This window comes from Coenobita brevimanus, chromosome 21 (genome assembly GCF_032717465.1).
Source record: "Coenobita brevimanus isolate Jiangsu-jjx chromosome 21, ASM3271746v2, whole genome shotgun sequence".
NCBI classification, from domain to species: domain Eukaryota; kingdom Metazoa; phylum Arthropoda; class Malacostraca; order Decapoda; family Coenobitidae; genus Coenobita; species Coenobita brevimanus.
Window position 1 is genome coordinate 5,052,788 of NC_136974.1, and position 12,500 is coordinate 5,065,287.

Genomic DNA, 12,500 nt, shown 5'->3' on the forward strand with positions numbered 1-12,500 from the left:
GGGGTAAGGATGTGGTATGATGAGGATGTAGGTGTGATGAGATGAGGGTGTGGGTGGGGTAAGGATGTGGTATGATGAGGATGTGGGTGTGGGTGGGGTAAGGATGTGGTATGATGAGGGTGTGGTGTGGTGGGTGTGGTGTGGTGAGGGTGTGGGTGTGATAAGGGTGTGGTAAGTTAGGGTGTTTTTATGGTGAGGGTGTGGGTGTGGTGAGGGTGTGGTGTGGTGAGGTGAGGGTGTGGTGTGGTGAGTGTGTGGGTGTGGGTGTTGATGTGGATGGGAGTGAGGGTGTGGTGTGGTGAGGTGAGGGTGTGGTGTGGTGAGTGTGTGGGTGTGGGTGTTGATGTGGATGGGAGTAAGGGTGTGGAGGTGGTGTGGGATTGAGTGTGGTAAGAATGTGGTAGGTGAGGGTGTGAGTATAGGTGTGGTGTGGTATTGGGTTTGGTAAGGGTGTGGTGAGGTGAGTTGTGGTGAGCTGAGGGTGTGGGTGTGGTAAGAGTGTGGGTGTGGGTGTTGGTGTGGGTGTGGTAAGGGTGGAGTCGTCACAGCCTTTAGAGGAACCATCTTGTTAGTATCTCAGCCATTCAACTCCACTCCTCCCTTCTTTACACACACACACACACACACACACACACACACACACACACACACACACACACACACACACACACACACACACACACACACACACACACACACACACACACACACACACACACACACACACACACACACACACACACACACACACACACACACACACACACACACACACACACACACACACACACACACACACACACACACACACACACACACACACACACACACACACACACACACACACACACACACACACACACACACACACACACACACACACACACACACACACACACACACACACACACACACACACACACACACACACACACACACACACACACACACACACACACACACACACACACACACACACACACACACACACACACACACACACACACACACACACACACACACACACACACACACACACACACACACACACACACACACACACACACACACACACACACACACACACACACACACACACACACACATCTCCTTCCTTTGTGTTCCTCTCACTCCATCTCCCCTCACACCCTCTCCCCCTACACTCCCCTCTCTGACCTATTTCTGTCACTTCTGTCCATTCACCTTTCTGTTCCTTCCCTCTACCCTTTTTCCCTCCGCTTCCCCTCTCGGTCCCCTTCCCTTCTTCTCTCTGCTCCTTCCCACTTCCCTCTCTATTCCCCCCTTCCTCCCTACTGCCTCCCCTCTTATGTTCCTATCGTTTCCTCCACCTCCCATCTCTTTCTCACTCCACTATCCCTTCCTCCTTCCCGACCTTCCCTCTCCCACGTCTCCCACCTCCCCTCCTACCTCCTATCTCATTCCTGCTCCTCTCCCCCTACCCTCTTTCCCCTCTCTCCCTTTGCCCGCCTCCCCGTCTTTCTCATTCTCTACTTCAATTCTCCCCTCTCCTACTCCCTCCCCTATCCTCTCCTCCTCCTCCTCGCATCTCAGCCCCTCCCTTCCCTCCTCCCCTTCTCTTCCCCCTCCCCCAGCCTGCTCATAGTGTAGCTCATGTGTGCCTCATCTCACCGCGGCACTGTCTCGTCACTTACACTCTCCTTTTGTCCTCTCATTAACAGCACAGTTCATGTCTCTTTTGTTTTCATCCCTTACCTCTTACTTTGCCTCGCCTAAGTCTACATTACTGGGTGAGCTACATGGGGCGATTTAGAGAGAAAGAGAGAGAGAGTTTACATACCGCCTAGGCCTTATGGTTCTTTTTACGAGGTCCGACTTTAAGATTAACAGAAAGACTCTCTTTAATTACAAAAGTTAAATAATTATTGGAGTTTAAGAGCAGGGGAGAGAGAGAGAGAGAGAGAGAGAGAGAGAGAGAGAGAGAGAGAGAGAGATGCGTACCTGGCTCTTGCTGGCACGCGGGCACACCTGCTTCCATAGTCTCTCTCTCTCTCTCTCATGTGCATTGGCCAGTGCTCCCAACTTTCTTCTCTCTTCATCATTACATAGAGAGAGAGAGAGAGAGAGAGAGGAACCCATGGAGGGAGGAAGGAGCCAAGGAAGAGAGAGAGGGGGAACTGACAGGAGGAAAATGTCTAAGATAAATGAAGAGGGGACAGGAGAGAGGGAGGAGGGAGGGAGGGAGTGGCTAAGTTGAATTTTATGACAATGTTTATGTTTTGCCTCCAGTCCCTCCCTCCCTCCCTCCATCTTTCCTTCCATTACTTTGATTTGTTACTCCCTCCATTTTGTTTATTTTTGTCCTCATTAGACCTACTCTCTCTCTCTCTCTCTCTCGTCTTTATTACTTTCCATACGACCATCCATCATCCCTCCCCTCTTTCTCTCCTCCCACATTTATTCATTTCCCTCCCTTCCTTTATCCTCATACATGCATAATTCACCTCTTTATTGCCCCATAATCCCCTCTCCTTCTCTCCATTCTTCCTTCATTTTTCTCACATATCTCCTTCCTTCCTTTCCATCCCTACTTCAACCTCATCCCTTCATGTTTGTTCCTTCCTTCCATCCTACTTTCATTACTTTCTCCTTTTTTTCCCCCCATTCCTATCGCTTTTGTCCTTTCTTCCTTCCTTATTCCCTTCCATCCTTCTGTTCTTCTTTCCTCTTCCATCCTTTCTTCCCAACGCCTCTCCTTCCTCTGTTTTCTTCTACTTTTTTCTTTTCGTGTGTGTTTCGCATTCGCACAGTTGCCTTACACAGGACAGCCTATTTCTTGATCTCTCCCCCCTCCCCTTCCCTTCCTTCCCATCTCTTTCAGTCTTCCTAGTCCCTTTTTCCTATCCCGCCTTCCCCTCTCTTCTCCAACCCCCATTTCCCCTCAATCCCTTTCCTCCTTTCACATATAGCAGCTTTACTGTCTCTTCCCCTCCCCTCCCCTCATCCTTCCATCATAACTTCCTCTTCCCTCTCCTCTCTTTTCCTTCCCCTCATCTTCTTGTCTCATCTCCTCCCTTCCCCTCTTCCTCTTTCTCACCCTCTCATTCTTCATACTTACCCCTTCCTCCCCTGCCGTCCTCTTCCTTCCCATTCCTTTTCCTCCTTCTCCCTCCACCCCTTCCCCTTTCCTTCCTCTCCGCCTTCCTCCATCCCTCCGTCCCTCCTCCAAGTCAAAGCACTCTTAAGGGAAATCAAAAGAAAAGTGGGAAGGGTGGGAGGGAGGGAAGAAGGAAGAGGATGGAAAAAGGGAGGTAAACGGAGAAGGAGGGAGAGAAGAAAATAAGAGGGAGGGAAGGAGGAAAATAAGGAGGAAGGGAGGGAAGAAAGAAGAGAGGGAAGAGGAAAAATCAAGAGAGGGAAAGAGAAGGAGGAGGTTACATATTGTGCAGTGATGGATAGATATGGAGGAAAGGAAGGACGGAAGAGAGAGAGAGAGAGTGAGAGAGGATGATAACATAAGAAAAGAGGATACGATAGCTGCAGTAGGCATGTTGGCCCATGCTAGGCAGCTCCTAGAAGAGTACCTGAATTACTAGAATGAGATAAGGATAGCAAAGATGAAGGTTTTCCCCCGCCCTCCAAACCCTCCAGCCGAAGCCGGCAGGAAAAAGAAAGAACACCACACAGTATAGAAAAACTGGCGTGGACATTTTATAGGAAAGTGTGAAAGGAGAAAAAGGGACTATCATAGTGTAACCTGAGAAGGAAAATGAGGAAAGAACGAAAGAGGATAGAAAACAGAGGGGCGGGCTAGAAGAGTGAAGGAAGAGGAGAGGGAGGAGAGATGAGAGAGAAATTTAAAGAGGAGAGGTGACGGGGTGGAGAAGAGAGGTAAAGGAAGGATGATAGAGAAGAGAGAAGGAAGGAGGGTGGAAAACAGGGAAGGAAAGAGGCTAAATAAGAGGGACAGAGGGAGGGTAGAGGAGGAGGAAAAGGGGTAGGGGTGAGAGAGGGAAGGAGGGAAGGTAGAGGAGGAGGAAAAGGGGTAGGGGTGAGAGAGGGAAGGAGGGAAGGTAGAGAAGGAGGGAGGGTAGAGGAGGGAGGATAGAGATGGAGGGAAGGAGGGAGGGGAGAGAAGAAGGGAAGGAGGGAAGGTAGAGAAAAGGGAAGGAGGGAGGGTAGAGAAGAAGGGAAGGAGGGAGAGTTTATGACTGACCTGGGAATTGGTCCGTCGTGCGAATTACCTCCCTGTACGTGACTCCCTTCCTCCCTCCCTCCCTCCCTGTATCCGTTCCCCTTTCCTCCCTCCTTGTATCCTTCCCTCGCTCCATCCATGTCTTTCTCCCTCCCTTTATGCCTTCCTCTCCCTCTCCTCTTGTGTTTCCCTACCTCTCCATCCCTTCATGTGTCCCCTGTTCATTCCCTTTATCTGGGTCTCCATCCCTTCCTCCTTCATTGTGTCCATCCTAACCCATCTCTTTCCATATACGGTAACTCTCCCTCCTTCCCTCCCTCTGTGTGTCCTTCCCTCCATCCCTCCCTCCATATAATTCTCCCTTCTTCCCTCCCACATGTAGCTCTTCCTCCTTCCTTCCCTTCATTTGTCCCTCCTTGCCTGCTGTCCATGAATCTCGCCTCACTCCCCTCTCCCTCCTTGGAATCCAGAGCGCGTTTGTTCTTACCTCTGATCCCCTTTGAGCTTAGGTCAGAGGTCGGCAACCTGCGGCTCAGGAGCCGCATGCGGCTCTTTTGAGACACTTTTGCGGCTCCAGGAGCTTCACAAATAATCACTTATTCTTTCAGAACGAATGGATTTGCTCTTAAAGTTACCAGAATATGATCTTATAATTTTTATGAATGCAAAATAGGCTATGTTTTGTACTGTTTTATGATTGACCTATTTATCATTCATACTATAGTACTAACATAATATTACTCAGACTTATGAGTATTCTCATATATACATATATATATATATATATATATATATATATATATATATATATATATATATATATATATTAAGGCTGACTGAATTAATTACAGAACACGTTATTATATTTTGATTCGCTTTGTGAATATAAGTAGATTGAACAATATCACCGTAATGTTTTGTTTAGATTTAGAAGTACTGTAGATTTGTTTTTGAGAATTTTTTGTATTCTGGCTCCGAGAGTACTACATTTTTATGAAATTTTAATATAAATGGCTCTTCTAGCTTTAAGGGTTGCTGACCTCTGGCTTAGGTGATGGCCAGTGTGTAGGCAGACTGGAGGGTAAATTAAACCATAGCTACTCATATTACCGTCACTTGACCCAGGTTTTCGTCCATTCGCAGCTTATTTCACGTAGTTGAGAGGCAGAAAAGGTCACTACTGCAGTCCTGCATCCTTTTCATAGCACTTCCTCGTGTCTGGCATCGTATCGTAGTGTTAATCTAATGTTACAGCTCGGCATTCGAGGTGAAGAGATGGCAGTTTTAGGACAGGTTAGAGTACAAAGAGTATGGTAGCCAATGAAACTAATGGCCTCCTCAATCAAGACTCATCAGTTATATGCAACCACGGTACTTGAGTTGAAGGAGTGGTCTGTTTCGAACATTTAAAAAAAAAAAAAAAAAAAAAAAAAAAATTCCAGGCCTCACCAACCGAATACGCTTACAGTAATCAAGCATCCCTCAGGGGAAACACGAAAATTAAGAGTTAATAATTTCTTTACGCTTTCATCAGCACAGGCAGTATGAAAGTGTGCTTAAGGGGTTATTACAGTATGTCAGTTTGGGTAGTCAGAGTACGGTACTAAGGTTTTTCAATATTGTCAGGAATGGAATAAGCCTGTACGGGTATAGTCAGCATACAGTTCTGGTCAGTACCACTGCTTGAAACTGTGTGCACACTTAATGAGATCTTATTAAAGTACCGTAATTAGTAAAATTGAGGCAGGTTGGAAGCGTTATCATCTTACTTCATAAGCTTTAAACCCCAGGTGTGCAGAAAGATTATTCAGCGCAACTGTGCATGTGAAAAGGTAAGGGTGGGGGAAGACCCCGTATGGCGGTCATCTCCTCAAGCTTTTCAGCCTGTGGCGGGTTACTTATCCACCATCCTGGGTTACAGGACCACTGCATCTTCTAGGTTACCACAGTTACCTTCCGTAGGTGTTATATTGGGCACCGGTACTCATTTTACATACTAACCCAAGAAGGGTGGATGGACACCTTAGTTGAGTCGCGTCAGGTGCCTGCAGCAGTATTCGAATCCTGACGCTAAAGGGCCAGGAGCTTCATAGATAGCAACACCAACCATTCGGCAACCGCATAGGGGTATATTCATCGCAATGCATGTTAGAGCACCGCACCGGCTATTGGATGCATGGACTGTGTTATGAAATAGAAGGGCGGCATCGCAGCATCACATACGCTGTACTGCCATCTGAGGCCATGTTTTTGCCCTTATCACTGCCCATTTTGTACTGGGACGTGGTTTTTATCCTCGCATGATCGCCACATACGGTGCCGAATATACAGTATATATATATTTTTTCACCCTGGCTAATGACTTATATTCAGCAGCGAGCCATAGGAGACTGGGTTTTGATAAGCTGCTGGTATGATGAAGCCCCTCCTTCTCATGGCAACTACAGTATTGTATTTCATCTAACGCTAAACGATTTTATTCTGCTGTTACTGTATCATACGAACCTGGGAGGGTTAAAACACCTCCCACGTTTGTAAATAACATTGGATAAATTTCAAGGACAATTTGTATTGAAGCGACTGCTAAGAGCGTACTGTAATTTTTTCGTAATACTGAAGGATCGTGGTATAAATTAAGTTATATATATGTAGGTTATATTGCCTGAGTACCGTGACTGAATGTGGACTATCATTATATGTAATTAATTCCATTAAGCTACTACTAAACGAACATCTTAGTCCTCTAGCATTGTGCCTCTTGCGACTCAGTCTCAGCTGAAGTACAGTAGTCTTAGTGTTACCCGGCGTAGAAAACCAGTGATTGTTCCCACCAGGAGAGGGTCAGTAGTATCGGTATTAGTGCCTTGGCTGCTGTGACTCACTCTGACCCGAATGAAATGATTTGGTTCAAGCAGGAATAAAGAACGAGAGATGAAGCAACGATGGGAAGTCTACAATATAGCACTACCTTCTGTCCTGTTTTTACGATGAAAATTCCATAAGGTATTACGTTCCTGCGAGTGGATTTTTGCAGACAGTGTGAAATTAGCCCCTCCGATTATAGCTTCCACGACAGTTACAAGAGCCTTCCATGGACCTCCGCAGATAATACCCAGAGGCTCCCACGTTAAGGGGCCTTTTTGGGGAGATGGAGGGGGGGGGGAGCTGAGGTCAAGGGCCCGTGATAGGGTGGTAGATTTTCCCGCGGAGTTATAATGATCTGTATTTGGTTATTGTAGGGTTGGACTAGCACTTTACCCCAGGGTCCGGGAGTAACCGCCAGACTTGCTTGATTTCTTGGTTTCATGTACCGCTTTGGTCGCAGAGAGAGAGAGAGAGAGAGAGAGAGACTTCAGCTGATGGTCTTTCTAACAAGCGTCAACACCTTTTTAGTCTGAGGATATCTTTCATTTTATTCTGTACTCCATTTCACCAAGTTTTGCACCGTCAATGATGTCCTCAGCGCCTCTAGTGTTGATGTAATTCCTCAGCACAAAGGTAAACCTCTGTGTTTTACCTTGAGATCCAATATATAAAGGTATTACAAAAAGGTATATCCAGTTCTGAGGACCTTTATCAGTGCTACAGGTATTGAGGACGTCACTGATGGCGCCAGACTCGGAGAAATGGACTATAGTTAGCGCCATATTGTTTAATTCAACTTTCGATATTCCCCAGTACTGAAGGGACTGACGAAGGCTGTATGTAAATCTTTTGTGCGGAAATCTCCAGAGCTAAAATAATAACAACAACAACAACAATAATAATAATAATAATAATAATAATAATAATAATAACAGATACTAGTAGCCTAATAATAAAGATAATCGTGAATACTACTAATAAATAATAATGATAAATAATAATGAAAATAATATTAAAAATATTAGGAAATACTACTCATAAATAATAATAATAATAATAATAATAATAATAAATGTCACCAGAGTGAAAAGGTTAAAGGTTGGTCACCTCGTAGAGCGTTGCATGTGGACTGTGTACGTATCTAATACTCTCTCTCTCTCTCTCTCTCTCTCTCTCTCTCCTTACCTCCCAAGAGCTTTGATTGGGTACTGACATTGACACGGACCGAAATAGATGCGATAGATAGACGGTGCAGGGAAAGAGAGATAGACACGAAGATAGCGGTAGATAGATAGGCAGATGGAGGGATAGATTTTGTGACGGGCGGCAGGAGAGAGAGAGAGAGAGAGAGAGAGAGAGAGGGGGAGAGATTGCATTGTAAATTTAAAGGCAGTAAAGAGGGAGAGGGGGAGGGAATGGAACGGCACTAAAGATAGGGTCCGTAGAGAGAGAGAGAGAGAGGTAACTGGGAAGAGAGGGTTAAATTAAAAGAGAGAGAGAGAGAGAGAGAGAGAGAGAGAGAGAGAGAGAGAGGTAACTGGGAAGAGAGGGTTAAATTAAAAGAGAGAGAGAGAGAGAGAGAGAGAGAGAGAGAGGTAACTGGGAAGAGAGGGTTAAATTAAAAGAGAGGGTTAAATTAAAAGAGAGAGAGAGAGAGAGAGAGGTAACTGGGAAGAGAGGGTTAAATTAAAAGAGAGGGTTAAATTAAAAGAGAGAGAGAGAGAGAGAGAGAGAGAGAGAGAGAGAGAGAGAGAGAGGTAACTGGGAAGAGAGGGTTAAATTAAAAGAGAGAGAGAGAGAGAGAGAAAGAGAGCGTGGAGGAGTGTTTGTTATTGAGAACTCCCTCCACTGATAACTCTGAGGTGCCAATACTGTACCTGCTGTGTGTGGGTGTGTGGGTGTTATATGAATGCTAGTAAAACTGAATATATACAGTTTACTAATAGACAGATATTGCCAGATTCGTATATTACCTTCAGTGCTACTAATATTCTCATCTCCAAAAGTATTGAAATTCTCGGCGTCTCACTTAACAATGCCCTCAGCTGGACCTCTCATGTTAGATCACTTGCTAAAACCGCCTCAAAGAAACTTGGATTAATGTACAGAGTCCGTAACTTCTTCACTGAGGAGCAGTTAGCTGTGATTTTTAAGTCATGTGTGCCCTCAGCTTGAATATTGCTCACCCTTGTGGAATGGATGTGGAGAGGTTGCATTAAAACAACTAGACAATATTCAGAACAAAGCTGTTAGAATTATTAATAACCCTGCCTTTACAAATAAACTACCTCCCTTACAAGTAAGAAGGAATGTTGCCTCCCTTGCATTATTTTACAGATATTTTTATGGTAAATGCTCAGACGAAGTTGCGTCCATGGTGCCACCTCTCCATGCCCTCCCTCGTGCTACACGGGCATCTGGTAGCGCTCATGACTGGAATGTCACTCAGCCATATTGCAGGACTTCTGCCTATCAGAATTCTTTCATTCCCCGAACTGCATCTCTTTGGAACATGCATCCCCAGAGTTGTTTCCCTCCAAACTTCAACCTACAGCTGTTCAAGTCTAACTGTTACAGATATTTTATGAACAGAGGACACCAGTAATCTGCACCCGGATACTCCAAATATTACGACACTAGTAAGGCAGGACTTTGTCCGAAAACGTCAATTCATGGCCTTGGTTATAAGTCACACTGACTCGAACAGAAAATGAATCAAGGTATGGAAATAATGCATTGCTTCGGAGTGAGAATGAAACGCCATACAAACGCCAAAAAATACAAGGATACGAACACACATTCGTAAAATACAACCATTGTGAATTTTTGATTATCCAGCCCCTGGTGTATGGATTATTTTTTTTTATTCATTTGTTACTCCTTTCTCTGTTGTTATAAAAATAATAATAATATACAGTGTGTGTGTGTGTGTGTGTGTGTGTGTGTGTGTGTGTGTGTGTGTTTTATATCCTTTCCCCTGATATACAGTGTAGTTTATATTGTACACCACCATGATTTAGCTGAAGGTATTTTGTGTTTCGGAAGCGACTCAGCCACGTTTATATTCCAAAGTTTCGAAGATGTCAAACACTTCCTTTTTAGTGATTTATTCTTCACGTTACACCTGGTGGGCTTTTTATTTATTTATTTAATTTTTTTTTTTTTTTGCAAACTTATTAAAATAATAGTAGTGTAAGAGAATATTAAGGTCTAGTAGTGAGAATAAATCGCCAGGGAAGAGGTGATACGAAGCCTTCTGTGCCATATAGAATGCGGTTTTTTGGTGTGGGAAGCGCAGAAAATTTTTGGCTGCGTGTTGAAATTTAGGAACCATGAAAGTAGGGGACGTAAAAAAAAAACAGGAGTATAAAGCATGAAAAGAGTGACGGGGAGATGAAAATGATGCAGGGTAGACTCTTGTGTCCTCCCATGAGCCGTCCCATACACACGCAAGAATTCGGCAGCCAAGAGACAGGGGTACAATATATGGTCCATCTTAATACGTGAATCGTTCATGTGTATAGGCGTTGCGTCAAACTTGGGCTTGTGTATGATGATATGCTGTGTGGTATGTACGGGATCATACATTTGTGTGTACTGTGGCCTTGGTGTTCAGGATAGTTGGTATGAATCGTAGGCTGTGTGTGTGTGTGTGTGTGTGTGTGTGTGTGTGTGTAATTTATTTCCCTTTTAGTTCGTAATATTGCTGTTACAACATTAACAATGGGTTCTGTGCTTATTCCGCGCTCTTACCTGGCTGGTGGATTCTGGGAAGTGAATGAGTGAGGATAGCATGGTTAATACAACACCATTTTGCCTACCAGTGCTTTCAGTTCTGTCATATCTTCACACATCAGTACCAGTCATACATCACTGCCCAGGATCTGAAGAGTAAGACAGTGGTGGAGCTTGATTCATTAACCTCTTCAACCCAAAGACGTTTTTATTAAGACGACTTAGTTTAGTAACCAGACGCCGTAATCCCGTAGGGAGTGCCCACAAAAAAATCGCCTCCATGTCGCACTGTCCCCTGGCGTTACGCTGCCCTCCCCCAACTCACACACCCCCTCTCTCATATACTTCACCCTATCCCTCAATTTCATCCTCGGAAGGGTTTAAAGTTTCCCCATACTCTCTCTCTCTCTCTCTCTCTCTCTCTCTCTCTCTCTCTCATCTATCCTTGGTTATCAGTCTTATCAGTATAATGAAGCTTAATGCTGTGTAAATAATGACACCCATGCAGTGGAGGTGAAGAGGCGGTTGTTAATGTTGGGGTTTTGTACATTATACCACACCACACCACACCACACCACACCACACCACATCTTATCACATCACACCACACCACACCACATCACATCACACCACACCACACCACATCACATCACCACACCACACCACACCACGCCACGCCACGCCACATCTTATCACACCACACCACACCACATCACATCACCACACCACACCACACCACGCCACGCCACGCCACGCCACGCCACGCCACGCCACGCCACGCCACGCCACGCCACGCCACACCACACCACACCACACCACACCACACCACATCACATTACATCACATCACATCACATCACACCACACCACACCGCACCGCACCGCACCGCACCGCACCACGTCACACCACACCACACCACACCACACCACCCATCGCTCTTAAAGGGGGCACGCACTACAAGCACTCTGGCTTGTCAAGAAGTCCACCTGAGAGAGAGAGAGAGAGAGAGAGAGAGAGAGAGAGAGAGAGAGAGTAAAGCACTGATAGAAATTGCAAAGTGTGACAGAGAAGCATATGAGAGAGAGAGAGAGAGAGAGAGAGAGAGAGAGGGGGGGTGGTATTATCGTTAACACTACAGATATGGTATAATCTGGTTTTCAGGGTTCTGCCCACCCCACCGATAGCCTAATCTTGTAGCGGTACCTTGTTGGGAAGCGGCTTTGATGAGGAGGAGGAGGATTTATTTTTTATTATTATTATTATCATTATTATTATTATTATTATTGTTGTTGTTGTTGTTGGCCTTGTGGAGAGGTTGGAGAAAGAGAGACTGACGAGAAGTTATGTGAGTGAGGTGGAGAGGGAGAGGAGGAGGGGAAGACCAAGGCTGAAGTGAAGGGGTGGAGTGGAGAGACATAATGAAAGAGGGGTGTGTGAGGCGAAGGAAATGCTGCCAAATATCAGAAGACAGGGCGGCGTGGAGGCGGTTCGTTTGTGGCCACCCCTTTCGAGATAAAGGCGTCTGGCAATTGGTAGATGGAGAAATAGATTATTATTATTATTATTATTGTTATTATTATTATTATTATTGTTGTTGTTCCTACTGCTGCTGCTGCTACTACTACTACTACTACTACTACTACTACTACTATACTACTACTACTATGCAAAGAACTGCCTATGTGAGTAATCTGCCCATTCCCTTCACTCCCTCATTCACATAACA

At 45.2% G+C, this 12,500-nt stretch overlaps 1 protein-coding gene across 1 annotated transcript in view; it reads left to right on the forward strand.

Annotated features, from left to right (window-relative positions):
• Window positions 1-12,500, forward strand: part of LOC145392088 (mitogen-activated protein kinase kinase kinase 11-like) — a 393,639-nt gene that overhangs the window by 232,259 nt on the left and 148,880 nt on the right. The gene's annotated exons all lie outside the window — the stretch shown is intronic.